The sequence below is a fragment of the Dendrobates tinctorius genome, unplaced genomic scaffold, assembly GCF_039654945.1.
Source record: "Dendrobates tinctorius isolate UK_male_01 unplaced genomic scaffold, ASM3965494v1 ptg000082l, whole genome shotgun sequence".
Taxonomy (NCBI): Eukaryota; Metazoa; Chordata; class Amphibia; order Anura; family Dendrobatidae; genus Dendrobates; species Dendrobates tinctorius.
The window spans coordinates 10,579,417-10,593,302 of NW_027361750.1; positions in this window are offsets into that span (position 1 = coordinate 10,579,417).

A 13,886-nucleotide genomic window follows, 5' to 3' on the forward strand; every position below is an offset into this window, starting at 1 on the left:
AATGGGTTGCCATCTTTCCCACAGGTATCAGATACGACTTCAGCCCTGGTTCTCGGTATAGGTGACCTATCCCCCTTTCTGGCTTTCCTAGTGCTTGGTGATCTTCCTCACCTCTAGCAGTATATCTGGATTGCAATACCTTCCGCCTTATGTAGTCTGAGTCCATCTTTCCCTGTAGCTTCACAAGCTGAGTATGCTTCTGGCCCCCGAAGTCCATCTCAAAATTGCCCTAGGCCATTAGATGGAATCACATGGAAGGGTATTTACAGCAATCCACTGCCCCAAATATTAGGCTCACGTCCCTAGCAGCCCTAGTTCTGCTGCTCACTTCCTGCTGCCTTCACATTGACTGACAGTCACTTGCTGCCTCTGTCACTAGCACTCAGTTCCCCCCTTCTTACTGGGCTGGCCACTTCAGTTAACCCTGTCTCAACTAATTGCAGCCCCAGGGGATATTATACCTGTACTACATACAAGTGCATAAAAATACATTTAACCCTTGCATGTCGAGGTGCAATCCATCAGCTCACACCATTGTTATACTTGCCAAAAACTATCGAAGTGCTAATCAGTGCAATACGTCTAATCCTGCGGCGCACACATTTATTGGTGCAAAGGGCAAGAAGAAAAATTGGTAAGTGAAAAAAAAGTCATGGAAAACAGCAAGCACAAGTGCGGATCAGTGATTTGTGTCACTGATCAACGCTCGGCGGCTGCAGTATGCACGAAAAGAAAAAACTGCCAAAAATCGAGCAATCAGGTACTGATCAGTGATCAAGTACTGATCAGCGCTTGGTGGCAGAAGGGGGAGATGGGGAGGAGGGAGAGGGGAAAAAGGGGGAAAAGGTGGGGTAGAGAATGAGAAGGCGATTGGTGTGGATTAGGAAAGATCAGGCAAGGATTAGAGAGGGATCAGCAACTCTTTCTTTGTTTCAGCAGCAATAGGAGCAGGAGCTCAGTAATTGTGATGTCACAGGTGCACAGAGGTACAGAGTGATCGTCCTGTACAAATCTGCAGCTCTAATGAGGAAGTACAGGGCGGTCACTGCTAGGTCACACGGCATCTGTGTGCTCTGATTGGTGCAATCAATGTCATTGTTGATCACACCAATCAGAGTTGGCCCTGGTGAGGCTGTTACAGTACCGATCATAGGCTGGACATCAGTGTTTGAGGCAATCTGATTGCCTCAAACACCGAGAAACTCTGCGATTGGCTGTTCAGAATTGAACAGATAATCACAGCGATCATAGTTACGTGGTGGTGGCATCACCACCCCCCAGGATGATGACTCCATGTGGGCTGAGTGATCGGAAATTTAATGTCATTTATGTATCCATACGCCCAAAGACTTAGGCTAATTTCACATTAGCGTTTTTTTGCGCAGCGCATCGTGCACAATAAAAACGCATCATGTGTTTTTGCATACGTTTGCGTTTTTTATTCGCACGCGGTTTATCTAGTTTCTAGCCATGTTTACTCTTAAAATGCATGCGTCCCCATAGACTGTAATGCGTTTTGTTTACGCATTCCGTGCGCAAGCGAATGCATGTGTTTTTTTAACGCCGTTGGACGGACCCAAAAACAGGTTGCGTCTGGCGCGTCTAGACACACGCCTGAAAAAAAGCATGCGCACTATAACGCAGCTGAATGCATGAAAAAGCAAGACCATGCGCACGCCATGTTAAACATAGGTGCGCATAGCATGACGTATGCGCACGGATGCGCTGCACAAAAAAACGCTAATGTGAAACCAGCCTAAACCTATCAGGTGACCTAGATGTATAGATACTTCCAAGGTTGTCAAGGGGTTAATAAGATAAACTTTTAATACTGAGCGAGTGTGCATGGATAAGGTGTTATCTGAGCATGCTCGTGAGTTAACCAAATATCTTTGGCGTGCTAGAAAAATATGCTCGAGTCCCTGCGGCTGCTTGTCTCTTGGCTGCTCGACAGCTGCAACACATGCAGGGATTGCCTGTTTGTTAGCCAACCCTGTATGTATTGTGGCTGTTGAACAGATGCGAGAAATGCAGCTGCAGAGACTCGAACATATTTTTTGAGCACGCCGAAGACACTTGGTTAGCACACGAGCATTCTCAGATAACACCTTATCCATACACATACGCTCACCACTAGAGTTGAGCGACTTTTGTTTTTTTAGGGTCGAGTTTCGTTTCGTGAAACCCGACTTTTCCAAAAGTCGGGTCGAGCAAGATGGGCCAATTATAGGGAAAAGTCAGGGTCGTCCCGAAACACGAAACCCAATGTAAGTCAATGGGGAATAAAAGTCGGCAGTGAGAGGAGGACAGGAAACACACCTACAGTGCCCATTTGAATGCCAAAAGCATCAATTCTTCTTACTTAAGCTTGTCAACATTAATTAACTTCATAATACAAGTTACGCACTGAAAAATGGGGGTTATTTGGCTAAAGTTGTGGGGGGGTAGGGCTGGCTCCAGGTTTTCATGTGCCCTGGGCGAAAGAGCGCCCCTTTAACACATACCACAACTCATCATGCTCCGATACTGCAGAGAAATAGCGGTATAGTACAATGAAAAATACTTCACTTTTTACATCTCATGACGAGGCCCATCAATTTCTCCATACAGAATCATTGGTCCCATATAATGTTTGAAACAGTATATGATGAGCTCCACATAATGCTACAGTATATGTTGGTCCCCATGGATGAAGCTCCACTGTCTTATGGGCCCAAATAATGCTCCAAACATAATGGGCCCCATTTCTAATGCTCTAGTGTATAATAGGCCCTGTAAATGCTGCTCCAGTGTCTGATGTCCACCTTTGGAATGTTCCAGTGTATGGTGGGCCCCATCTATCATTCTCCAGAGTATAGTGCTCCTCAAAAATTGCTGTCCCAACATTGAAAACAATCAAATAAGTCTCCTCGCTAGGGAATCCCTGTACTAGTCTGGACTCCTCGTCGTCCCCATCTTCCATCTCACTGCACAGTATTTCAACCTTGCAAGTGCTGTGATCCTGAGCAAGCAGGGGGGGCCCACTCGTTGGCGACGGCACTGGCACAGGGCCCCTGATAGTACGGTGGTGTGTCTGATGGCGGGTGGGCTGAACCTGCACTTTCATCTGCAGCTTCCTCTTTGTCACCGTGTAAGATGGAACTGTATATGGGAAGGGTAACCTGAGTTTCATCAGGGTCAGATTCAGGCCGTGTAGCGTGCGAGGGGAATGTAGTGGTCTGGGTCAATGTACCAGCAGATTTATCGAGCAGTGGCTGGGCATCAGTGCACTTGTGTCACCCCCAGGAGTACGGTTGCCACAGTGGCATTACCTTCCTCCTAGGGAGTGTGATGTCATGCTTGGGAGCAACGAAGGATCTCTCTAGCAGGTTAACTGATTGGGCGGCGTTATTCCCACGAGTCATGACCCTCCAAACAGCGTTCATGAAGGCAAAGTGTTTGTTTTACGTGGGCAGTATGGTTGCAAAGCTGAACCTTAAAGGAATGTCCAGAAGGGCACCACCAGGAGTGGAGCCTACGGTTAAATTCGACTCCACCTGGGAAACCTCAACCATGCCAGCTACAGAAAAAATGCACACATTGCAAGCTTAATTCTGTTAACGAACGAGACTCCGTCATGCCCCACGGTCCGAGTCCGGCTTACAAGAGGGACACGTGAGGCTCTGGCACATGAGATTGGCCAATAACTGGTGTGTCATGCCCTTACATGTCCGTGGCTGCATGTGCGCTACACTGAAAAGGCCAGCGTTTGTCGCTTACAGGTGCAGATAACCCGCTGAACAACGTTAGTGATGGGGATCACTGATTACAATTATTACCCGCGAACGATGATTTCCCAGTAAGTGCAGGTCAACCGCAGTTCCGGAATTAGGCCTAACTGTCATTCCTGAAAAAATGAAAAACTTACGTGTGCAAACCACAGGTGCTGTAGCTTGCTTAACAGCTCGCCAGCCGTTCTCACGCCCAGTATGGATTACACGTGATTGCACAAAGGTGAGAAAGGGTACCGTATCCCCAGATAACATGTATGGATAGCGTACACATTCAAAATATATGTCTATACATCAGGAGGCAGGCTCAGACGGTGTTAGGCCCAGTATGGATTGCACGTGATTGCACAAAGGTGAGAAAAGGTACCGTATCCCCGGATAACATGTATGGATAGTGTACACATTCAAAATATATGTCTATACATCAGGAGGCAGGCTCAGACGGTGTTAGGCCCAGTATGGATTGCACGTGATTGAAACAAGGGTGAGAAAGGGTACCGTATCCCCGGATAACATGTATGGATAGCGTACACATTCAAAATATATGTCTATACATCAGGAGGCAGGCTCAGACGGTGTTAGGCCCAGTATGGATTGCACGTGATTGCACAAAGGTGAGAAAGGGTACCGTATCCCCGGATAACATGTATGGATAGCGTCCACATTCAAAATATATGTCTATACATCAGGAGGCAGGCTCAGACGGTGTCAGGCACAGTATGGATTTGACGGCCCAGACTACACAGCGGAGGAGCAGGGAGAGGTAAAGATTGCAAATGCTGGGGCCCTGCCCAAGCAAGGGGGGCCCACTCGTGGGCGTTGGTACTGGCACTGGGCCCCTCATAGTACGGCGGTGTGTCTGACGGCGGGTGTGCACCACCACCGTCAGAGACACTTGATTGCACTATGAGGGACCCTGTGCCAGTGCCCGTGCCCAAGAGTCGGCCTACCCACCTGTCCAGGGCAACGGCACTCGCACGGTGTCGTGCGCTAGGTGGTGACCCCGGCCATGGGGGGGGGGAGGCAGCACAGTTAGGGAGTTTTAGAAAGTGGCATATGTTGATGTTGGACATTCAGCTGATGCAAAAGGCGAAATAGGTCAAGTCCCAGGAAGAGGTGGACCAAAGCAAGCCATTTTTCTGTCACCCTATGTGTCATCAGGGGAAGGTGGGACAAAATCCTTGGAAACCCATGCATGGTTCATTTTAATGAAGGTTAAATCATCCACATTTTGGGTTGACAGACGGGTCCTTTTTTCTGTCAGGATTGATCCAGCTGCACTGAAGACTCTTTCCGATAGCACACTTGCAGCTGGGCAAGCGAGCTCCTGTAAGGCATATTGTGCCAATTCAGGCCAGGTGTCCAGTTTAGCGGCCCAATAGTCAAAGGGGAATGACCTGTGTGGGAGAACATCGATATGGGAGGAAAAGTAGTTTGTAACCATAGTTGACAACTGCTGTCTCCTGTCACTTTCCATCGATGCAGTATTACCAGTTGTGTGAGCGGTACTTGAAAAATCAGTCCACAACATTGTCATGAAACCCCTGTCTCCAACGCCACTTCTGCTGTGTGCACCATGAACACCTCTGCCAAGCTGCCCCTGGCCCGTACGGCTCGTGTGAGAACCATCACCGCTGCAGTGTGCTGGGAATGCCTCAAGCAAACGATTTACCAGAGTTGCTTGTTTATTAGCCAATATTAGGTCAAGGTTCTCCTGTGGCATGATGTTTTGTAATTTGCCTTCATAGCGTGGATCCAGGATGCTGGCCAACCAGTAGTCGTCATCGTTCATCATTTTGGCAATGCGGGGGTCCCTTTTTAGGATCTGCAAGGCATAATCTGACATGTGGGCCAATGTTCCCGGTGTCAATGATGCACTGCGAGTGCTGGTTGGAGGAGCACTTTCTGGCAAATCCACATCCCTCCAGTCACGCACAATCCCTGTACCAGACCTTGCCACGCCAACATTTTCACTTGCCCCACGAGATGCATCCTCCTCCCCTAAGTAATCATCCCCATCATCATCCTCCTCCTCCTCTTCTTCCTCCACCTCGTCCAGGAGAGGTCCCTGAGCAGACAATGGCTGAATGTCATCAAGGATTCCCTCCTCATCAACATTGGCTGCAGACGCCTGCTCCTTAAGGTGCGTCAAAGTTTGCATGAGCAGACGCATAAGTGGGATGCTCATGCTTAGGATGGCGTCGTCTGCGCTTACCAGCCGTGTGCATTCCTCAAAACACTGAAGGACTTTACAGAGGTCTTTCAGCTTCAACCACTGCACACCTGTCAACTCCATGTCTGTTCTCAAAGTGCCTGGCCGTGTATCCTCCCACAAATGCATTATGGCCTGCCTCTGCTCGCACAGCCGCTCCACCATGTGCAGGGTGGAGTTCCACCTTGTTGCATTGTCGATAATGAGGCGGTGGTTGGGAAGGTGGAGCAATCGCTGCAGCTTCTGCATACGAACGGATTGTACAGGCGACCGGCGGATGTGCGCGCACAGTCTTCGCACCTTCTGGAGCAGGGCTGTTAACTCCGGATAATTTTTTAGGAAGCACTGCACCACCAGGTTCAAGGTGTGAGCCAAGCAAGGTATGTGGCTGAGTTTTGAAAGGGCTATGGCTGCCACAAAATTACGGCCGTTATCACTAACTACCTTGCCTGCCTCAAGATGTACACTGCCCAGCCATGACTCAGTTTGTCGCTTCAAGTACTCGGCCAGCACCTCGGCGGTGTGTCTGTCGCCCAAACACATCATCTGCAACACAGCCTGACGCTTTCCACTAGCTGCTCGATAGGGGGACACCTTGTGTGCAACAGTGGCAGCTGCAGATGGAGTGCTCGTATGACTGCGCTCTGTGGACGAGCTTTCGCTTCTGGAGGAGGAGGAGGAGGAGGGTCGAACGCCTACAGCCAACTGTTTCCTATACCGTGGGCTAGGCAGCACTGTCCCACCACCGCTGTCCCCTGTGGACCCTGCATCCACCACATTAACCCAGTGCGCAGTGATGGACACGTAACGGCCCTGACCATGCCGACTGGACCATGCATCAGTTGTGAGGTGCACCTTTCCACTCACTGACTGCTTGAGTGCATGGACAATGCGGTCTTTTACATGATGGTGGAGGGCTGGGATGGCTTTGCGAGAGAAGAAGTGGCAACTGGGTAGGTCATAGCGTGGTACTGCATAGGCCATGAGTTCGCGGAAAGCTGCGCTTTCCACCAACCGATAGGGCATCATCTCAAACGAGATTAGTTTGGCAATGTGGGCGTTCAAACCCAGTGTACGCGGATGAGAGACTGAGTACTTTCTTGACCTACTCATAGTGTCTGGGAGGGTGAGCTGGACTTGAGAGCTGCATATGGTGGAAGTAGCGGTGGACAGGGCGGACTGAGAGAGGGTTGATGATGGTGATGGAGTTGGTGTTCTTTCTGATGGCCTAGATTCAGTATTTCGTTGATATAACAGTGGGATTCCCTGACTGCTGTGGCCTTGCAACGACACCTCAACATTTGCTGCTGTGCTAACCGGTGGGCTTACAGTGGGGGAAACAATGTAGCGTTGCTGACTACCTTCTTTGTGATCAGTTGCACATGTGGCACTTGAGGTTTGGTGTTGTGTCCACGCTTGCAAGTGCATGGTGGTTAAATGTCTAAGCATGCAACTGGTATTCAAATTTTTCAGATTTTTCCCTCGGCTAAAGGTCTATGCGCACTTCTTACAGATAACCTTAGCCTGATCATGAGGATTTTGTTCAAAAAAGTGCCACACTGCACTCTTCCTACTTTGGCAGACATTTTGCGGCCTAGCACGCTGTGATCTTTTGACCCTCTGGACAAGTTGTCCAGCAACTCTTTTGATTTTTGGAACCTGTCTTTGGAGTGCTCCGGGCCTGCCAGATAACAGCTGTTGCGATGTCGATGTCTGCTGTGGATGCTCCTCATCTGAGCTATTGGAAGCAGCACCCTCTTCCCCCAATGGATGCCAATCTGGGTCAACAACTGGGTCATCCATCACCTCCTCTTCAATGTCATGTGCACCTTCCTCTGTGTCACCGTGTATGGTGGTATAGTGTGCGGGAAGGGGCACCTGAGTCTCATCAGGGTCAGAATCTGGCTCTGTACACTGCGAGGACAATGTAGTGCTCTGAGTGAATGTACCAGCAGAATCATCTATCAGCGGCTGTGCATCAGTGCACTCCATGTCAGATTCATCTTGGCCTGGGTAATTCACCATTTCACTTGATAATCCAGGCATGGTATGTGAAAACAGCTCCATGGAGTAATCAGTAGTATGGCCTGTGTCATCCTTCAATCTTGGTTGGGGTGAAGGACACAAGGAAAGGTGTGGTCCATGAACATGAGCCTCCAATGACGACTCAGTGCTTTTACTTTTTACAACTGAAGAAGAGGAGGCGATAGAGCTGGAGGCTGAGTCAGCAATGTAAGACAAAACTTTTTCCTGATGCTCTGGCTTTAAAAGCGGTTTGCCAACTCCTAGAAAACTAAGCCTTCGAAGCCTTATGGAGCCAGACGATGACGCAGGCTCAACACCTCCTGCATTCGGTCCTATTTTGCTCTTGCCACTACCATCAGATCCACCACCAACACCATCATTACCAGCTGCCAACCCCCGCCCAATTCCACGGCCTCTTCCACCAGCCTTCCTCATTTTTTGTAGAAATGTAGACAAAATCCAACAAACTATATAGTAATGTAAAACAAGGTACAAGGTGTCTATAGGACAGGGGAGATTTTGAATTTCTGCACACACTTGTGGACACTGGACACTTATGGATTGTGTGAGGCCCACTGAATATCAGAGCGCTATGTCACAGGCTCGATGGCACAGGTGTGAAAAAAGTGACTACAGGATAAGGGAGATTTTGAATTTCTGCACACACTAGTGGACACTGGACACTTTTGGATTGTGTGAGGCCCACTGAATATCACAGCGCTATGTCACAGGCTCGATGGCACAGGTGTGAAAAAAGTGACTACAGGATCACAGAGATTTTGAATTTCTGCACACACTTGTGGACACTGGACACTTATGGATTGTGTGAGGCCCACTGAATATCAGAGCGCTATGTCACAGGCTCGATGGCACAGGTGTGAAAAAAGTGACTACAGGATCACAGAGATTTTGAATTTCTGCACACACTTGTGGACACTGGACACTTATGGATTGTGTGAGGCCCACTGAATATCACAGCGCTATGTCACAGGCTCGATGGCACAGGTGTGAAAAAAGTGACTACAGGATAAGGGAGATTTTGAATTTCTGCACACACTAGTGGACACTGGACACTTTTGGATTGTGTGAGGCCCACTGAATATCAGAGCGCTATGTCACAGGCAGAAATTGGCTAGTGTATCACAAACTACAAGGTGTATGTAGAATTGGGCAGAATAGGAATCTCCCTAGAGTGTAGGTCTGTAAGAACGGAACAAGTCCTCCACTTATCCTTCCACAGTGACACACAGATAGCTTCACTGTGGCCGTGATAACAGCCGTTACACGGTACTGAGAGGAGCGTGCACGTACACGGCTGTCCGTTGTACGTAAAATTGTCAAGCTCCGTGTTTTTTAAGTATACGGACTGACACACGCTGTCTCTCTATAGTTTTGAATGTGATCAAACAGCAAATATATTTAACTGTTTGAAAGCTAGACAAAACTAGTAGGTGCGGGTCTGTAAGAACGGAACATGTCCTCGACTTATTCTCACAGAGTGACACACAGATAGCTTCACTGTGGCTGTGATAACAGCCGTTACACGGTACTGTGTGAGGAGCGTACACCGCTGTATGGTGTGAAAAAATGCACGCTCAGTACCTCAGCAGGACAAAAAAAAAATTGGGATTGCTTTTAAAAAAGCAGTTTGCAGAGCAGTGGGTAAACAGCTGCCAGGAAGCCTTAGAAGGCAGCCTAACAACCAACACCGCTGATCCACCACAATATAGCCTCTCCTTGCACTGCACACACAGTGACTGGTGTGTTGAACAGGCAAAATCGCTAGCAGCAGAAGCAGTTTTTTTTTCTTCTTCCCTGCCTAACGCTCTTCCTACAGAATCAGCAGCAGCAACCTCTCCCTATACTAAGATCGGCAGAAGTAAGATGGCGGTCGGCGTGCACGCCCTTTTATAACCCCTGCGACGCCCACCAAAGCAAGCCAATCACTTGCATGCCCTTCTGAAAGATGGTGGTGACCCCTGCCTATGTCATCACGTTGCCCACAGTGTCCGTGGATCCTGATTGGCTGAAAAAGAGTGCAAACCAAACTTTTGAAACGCGACTTTGGCGCGTAAGTCGCCGACCTCGTGGCCGACCTCATCCTAGGGTCGGGTTTCGTTTCATGAAACCCGACTTTGCCAAAAGTTGGCGACTTTTGAAATTTTTCGACCCGTTTCGCTCAACTCTACTCACCACTAACTATTAACATTTCTATTTTTACATTCTAGAAATTCTAGAAATGTATGCATCTTTGCAGTTCTACCTTTCAGTTCACTGTTTTCATTTAAATGATCAGTAGTTTTTTATATATATGTTTCCTGGTCATTAGAAAGCAAACAAACAATTTTTTCTAGTTCCAGATGAATATATCAAGATTGTACTACAATATACTTATCAGCTATAATACTTATAATAGACTTATAAGCTGTGGGAAGAACAATATACTAGAAAATTAAAGCAATAAGTTAAATCCCATATATTTCTGCACTCACAGCATACGGGTTTAGTGAAAATGACTGATAATGAAACTGTAAATCTCTAAGAAACAGATGTTTAATATAAACTTACCTCCTACGTTATGAAAAGCAACAAACAACAATGGCAAACAAAGCTAATAAAAAAAGAGGCGTAATTGCTGGACCCTTGTGCAAAATCCGGGCTAGTGCCATGCTCCCATGTGTGCAATGAAACATTCATAATGTATATGTATAATAATACTGTATATCGCCTGTGTAATTTTTTATGTTATTGTGTAATGACCAGGTCGAACGTTCCCTGCTATCCACCCCCACGTGGTGTCTTCAGCCGAAGGAGTTATGACACACACTGGTCTCGGGAATAACAGTTGGTTTTACTACAGCAGGAATGGGAATTATGGGAACTTGAAACTTGGAACAAATAAGGAACAGTCTCTCATGGGTAGTCCAGGGCAATTACAGTTCACACTTAGATACTGAGATGTGATTGGGGTCTGGAGCTTTAAGAGCACTGGACAGTGTCTTATGGTAGTTTACAGAAGGAGGTAGATGCAGCAATTAGAGGTTACAGACCTGTACTCGGGGTTAACTCCACAGTGTGTCACGGCACGTGCACAAGTACTTATAGGTGAATGTAGAAACTGTAGTGAATCCTGTCAGAAATACTTTAGATGTGGTGAATCCTGCCTGGAACACAACTCTTCCTATTGACCATGTGACTAGGAGCTGGCCAATAGGAGACCGAATTCACCTCTCAGATCCTTACAAAACAATGATTCGTTGTACACTTTCACCATTAGATGGTGCCAGAACACAGCAAATGAGAAATGCATTGCATCTAAAATGGAGGTGACTTGAATTGGAGAATTACAGCTCACAAATAATGTAGAGGGCCAGTTAGAGAGTGAGTTGTAGTGTACAGAAGCTACTCACAATTCAGGATTACTTAATGGGACGGACACACTCTGGACTGGGTCACTACAATTGTAAAATGATCATGGAATGACATTGCACCTCTCTAATACCCTTTAGATACAATGGTGTTTGATGTGCCCGATTATTTTGGGAAATTAAGTAGAAATGAAAGGAGAGAGCAGCAAATGTCTGGCAATGTGAGACAGGGAACCGTTCTTGCGATAGCTGCAGGTTTCAGAGGTGGAATCCATATGTATTACACATTTATGCCATAATGACACTTTACAGCAATGTGTTCACAGTTCGGATGGTTCTCATTGGGATTGTTAGTGCTGTAGAAGCAGTTGCCATGAAAGGGCTTCAGTGGTGAAAGTGACTGAAATGACGCCTGCAAGGATGTTGCTGCTCGTTTACATAATGCAGGTGCAAGTGGATCTTTTGTGGATGTGTGACATCTACTCAAATTATGAATGGCTTCAATTTTACCAGTATATGCAGAAATTGATCCTGGGATATCCTGTAGAACAAAATATTTTATGCTTGTCTAACTGTATAATTTTTAGCTGCCTTTTATAAGAGGAGTATTACTATAAAAAGTTATTGCTAGAAAAAAGTTAGGATTGCATTTTTAATAGATAAACTTAGTAATCCATTTCGTGATTGATTAAACAAAGGGCAGACAAACCATTAGTGCAACCTGTGCAGTAACACAGAAGCCCAAAACGTAAGAGGCCCACTTTCACCTCCAAGGTAGCAAGCAGCTTCTGTCACTGGTGCTTAAAAGCGTGCTCTATAATAAGCTATTGGACTGCAAATGGCACACATACTGTTCTTGCACAGGGGTCCTTTTTTGACAGTATCCGCCTGTGGAAAAGCATATTTTTCAAGGATCTTAATATTTATTTGTCTGCAGTCCAAGTTTTAAACTCATGACTAATTCACATCTTACTGTAGAAATGCAATGTTCGGTTGTATTATAGGTAAAATGTTTACACTCCTCAGCATTAAGACTGCAACACCAAGAAGGAGAAGTCGAGCCTCTCGCATGAAAACCCAGCACTGCTGCTGGCACTGGGACCGGAGCATGCGGCTGCATAGAAACACATGTAGCCGCACGCTCCGGTCCCAGTACCGGCGGCAGTGCCGGGTTTTCATGCGAGAGACTCACACGAGAATCGTGCGAGTCTCTCGCAAGTGAGTATGAGCCCTTACATTGTATAAATATACACGGGGACAGTACAAAGACCTTTCTAATGATCTTTTTACTCTTAGACCTGTGACGGGGGCAAGGGGGCATCCTCTACGTCTGCCCTCCAAAGAAATGCCACCTCGCACCATTACTGACCCACTGCCAAACCGGTCATGCTGAAGGATGTTGCAGGCAGCAGATCACTCTGTCACGTCTGTCACATGCTCAGTGTGAGCCTGCTTTCATATCTGAAGAGCACAGGGCGCCAGTGGCGAATTTGCCAATGCTTGTGTTCGTCCTGCATGGTGTTGGACTGTGAGCATGTGGCGCCCCTGAGGCTCAGTCGCCACAGAGGTACTGCACCTCCTCCTGAGGTGTTGTAGTTTCCCACCATCCAGGTAAGGTGGAGACTCCTGACCACACTCCAACACCTGCACCCCTGTGGTGCTAATAAAAATATGGATATCTTATAGCCTACATATTGTAATATATTGTTTATATGCTTTGATATAGTGTGGTCATTAGACCAAGGATGGAAAGTATTGCAAATATGAAATATGGTTGTTTGAATCCAAACACTATATTGCAATATACTATGGTGTAATATCATTAATGCTGAACTTTGACACTGAGCCACTAAGCGTTTGCTCTGTGTCAATACCGTAAGACAAGGAATTGTTCTGTGGTCTTTGAAGCTCTGTGTTTCAAAGATTCATTATCCTGATTTGCACGCAAGTGACCCCTGTTGACAAACAGTGATAGATACTGAATACTTTCACTTGGGGGGTGGTTGATGGGAAGGAACTTTCCAACTAATTCTATGTGATGTATCCTTTACATATGTGCTAGGACAATAGGAATAACAACTGTATAGATAATGAATATTTATGCTGCTTGAACAAGGAAGTCTTGTGCTTGGTAATAGTATGATTCTCGATTGACAAGAGAGACCAAAATGTTATGTCTCATGTAGCAATGATCATGCATGACATCCATAATCGAGGACCGATTGTGATACATATCTGACATGTATGCGTGTGTGTCTGGGTTACGATAGGTATCCAGTTTTCAGAATAGGTGATTATGGAAGTCATGCTGCCCATATGTTACCATCTTAGAGCGTTATACTATGAGCATGAAGAGTTAACTTTGTAACAAGCAACATATGTTGAACTTGGAAACAGTGATAGACAACTTTGACAAGTTGACCAGAGGCAAACAGATCCTGGGTTATAATCAGTAGCAAAACAACCCTGATGCATTGTGCTATTGTTAAGAGACATGCTAATGGCAAGCAA